The sequence below is a fragment of the Colobus angolensis genome, unplaced genomic scaffold (assembly GCF_000951035.1).
Source record: "Colobus angolensis palliatus isolate OR3802 unplaced genomic scaffold, Cang.pa_1.0 Scaffold134, whole genome shotgun sequence".
Taxonomy (NCBI): domain Eukaryota; kingdom Metazoa; phylum Chordata; class Mammalia; order Primates; family Cercopithecidae; genus Colobus; species Colobus angolensis.
In genome coordinates, this window is record NW_012114422.1 from 362321 (window position 1) to 365382 (window position 3062).

Consider the following 3062-nt stretch of genomic DNA (forward strand, 5'->3'; position numbering starts at 1 on the left):
GTAATCTGTGATTAAGCAATAACCTTTTTTAAAGCAACCCTATTAACTGAATAAGCAATAACCTTAAAAAAAAACCCCAATATTATTTCTATATGTAAAAAATCCTAAAGAAGAGTGCACTGTGGTATACAATATGGGAACTAAATTGAATTTTAATGACTCTTACGTTATAGGACATATTTACACTTGAAATGCTCCAAAGCTTCTAATTCTCAGCCATAAAATGTATGGCTAAACTTCCTTTCTTGTTTTCAGATCTTTGTGCCCCTTGTTCCCAGTTCTCCTAGTTGTGTTGGCAAATTAAGGTCCTTAGGCCAAATCTAGCCTGCCACCTGTTTTTGTATGGCCCCTGAACTAATAGTTTTGACGTTTTTAAATGGTTGAAAAAAAGTCAAAACAAGAATATTTGTGACATGTGAAAAATATATGAAATTCCAATTTCAGTGTCCATAAATAAAGTTTTATTGGAATACAGCCACGTTCCTTCATGTATGTGTTGTCTGTGGCTGCTTTTGCACTACAACGGCAGAATTGGGTGGTTGTAACATATTTTATGGCCCCCAGCCCTGAAATATTTACTATTTGGCCCTTTACAGACAAGCTTGCTGACGCTTGCTCTAAGTCAATTCGTGATGATTTTTCCAACTGCTGACATTTATAAAATGGCAGTCCCCTCATCCGTAAATTGGTTGGTGGCAACTAGCCCTGTGCCATTTTGCTTCTCCTCAGCATGGATCTCACATGTGTGAAGACTTCAGTTCAGAAATCATCAATTTCCAGTTTAAGTCTGATGAAAATAAGTAAATTATATTTTTTTCCACCATGTTCACTCTTTAACTTCTTGCTGAAAGATCTTCACCTGTAATGTTGAATACAGAGGCTTATTAGAATATTGAAAATGGAGAAACAGAAACACTTACGGTATAGCAAGGGTTCAGAGTTTTCCAGCCACAGCTCTAGTGGCTAGGTTTGGGGAAGAGACTGTTTCCTCTGTACTCACAATGTTAGAACATGATGTTTCTAGGAAGTAGAACATTAGGTTATTTCTGCCTTAGACATATTTCACATTCTTTAGAAAGTTTTCTTTTTTTAAAAAAATCACATTCAAATAAACTGTTCAACTTTAAGGTGGAATTCCTTCAACTAACTACTACTTCAGATAATAAGATGAATACATTCTTATTTAAAAATTGGTCGATTATTGAAACTTTAAAAGGGATCATTTTAGAACAAATATGAAATACTATGTTCCTAGAAAGTGGCAAAAATACTAAACTTTTATTTTCGCTCGCTCTCTGCCTCTCGTCTAGGTCCAAAGTTCAAGTGATTCTTCTGCCTCAGCCTCCTGCATAGCTGGGACTACAGGAATTTTATATTTTTTGGTAGAGACAGGGCTGACAGGGCTTCACCATGTTGGTCAGGCTGGTCCCGAACTCCTGACCTCAAGTGATCCACATACCTCAGCCTCCCACAGTGCTAGGATTACAGACATGAGCCACTGCGCCTGGCCCTAAACCCTAAACTTGTTTTCTTATGAGCCCTTATTTTCTTTTACAAGTGCTCTTTCTTGAAAAGACCATTGTAAAGGAGGTCATAACGTGGGATGTCAATTCACATAGATGCACCAGTGACTTACAAGAGAAGCCTCCCTAGCTTTTGTTTTGTCTTGAGACGAAGTCTCGGTCTGTCGCTAGGCTGGAGTGCAGTGGCGCAATCTCAGCTCACTGTAACCTCTGCCTCTCAGGTTCAAGCGATTCTCCTGCCTCAGCTTCCCAAGTAGCTGGGACTACCAGCACGCACTACCACGCCCAGCTAATTGTTGTATTTTTAGTAGAGACGGGGTTTCACCATGTTGGCCAGGATGGTCTCAATCTCTTGACCTCGTGATTCGCCTGCCTCGGCCTCCCAAAGTGCTGGGATTACAGGCGTGAGCCACTGCGCCCGGCCCAGCCTTCCCCAGCTTTAAGCAAAGTTGTGAAGTCAACAGAATGATTCTAAATATCTGCTTGCTTAGAAGAAGAAAAAAGAATGTCATGTGAGTCCGTTGGTCAGAAAAAATAAATACTTGCTACAGGACAATAGAATCTAAAGGCAATCATCTAAATCACTATCAATCACCCTCCCCTAGTCTCCTAAAATATAAGCAGTTAGCAATGTTCATTACAGTAGGCATATTATTTTTAAGTCAAATTTCTAATGGAGTTGTATTTTTCTGTACTTAAGAAGTAATCTTGTAGCACATAGAGGGCTCTTTATATGTAGACCAGCATATGACCAATTTGCCAGCTTTGGTGTAATTTCACCTCATTACAGAAGTTACAGAGGTTTATATAATATCACACCTATGATTGATTTGATACTAACTGCTGGATATGGAAAACAATATTTAAAATTTTGACCACTGCAGAGTGTAATATAGGACACCAGTTATTTTAGGAGTTGCTCTTTAAATGTGGAAACATGGTCTCGATGTATTGGGCCTTCTTTTGGGCTGTTGCAGGTCAAATCTGGCTCTGTCAAGAGGCATCACTGAGTTCTTTAATAGTGAGTTTCTGCAGTTTGGCAGTTTTGTATGAGAAGGTCCTCATTGTCATAAAGGCAGATGGTGAAGCTCTGTGACGTAAGCAGCAATGCTTTCACTGTGCTGTTGATCTTGGGAATTTTAAATCTGTGAACTACCATGGAACAGGTGAAAAGCTGGCTTTAATGAACCCTTAGGTTCATTAGGAAACTAAGCGAAAAGGAGAAACCATTGGTTCCCTCGCATGCTTTTATTCAGGTCTCATGTAAATAATTTGTTTTAAGATAAAATGAAGTTTATGTGAATATCAAGCAGTAAATTTACTGCATTTTCAAGATTGAGGCTGTTATGTTATTTTGCTTTCTTTTTAACCATATCCTGGATGCCAGATTATTGTTTAATTGAGGCAGAAGGAAATGAGGTTGTTGAGGCTACATCAAACCTAAATTAGAACAGCAATAAAACTAGAAATCCAAAAGAATAAAAGCTGGATGATCCATAGAGGCCTTGAAGAATGTTCCTGTCAGTTTTTTTTTTTTTT

General features: G+C 38.5%; 1 protein-coding gene across 2 annotated transcripts in view; it reads right to left on the bottom strand.

The window, feature by feature from the left end:
* Positions 1-438: 438 nt before the first annotated feature.
* PLCE1 (phospholipase C, epsilon 1) overlaps positions 439-3062 on the bottom strand; it is a 368205-nt gene continuing 365581 nt past the window's right edge. For both annotated transcript variants that reach the window (XM_011934310.1, XM_011934309.1), the window contains exon 33: positions 439-859. The gene's annotated coding sequence lies outside the window, so the exon portion shown is untranslated. The remainder of the gene's footprint in view (positions 860-3062) is intronic.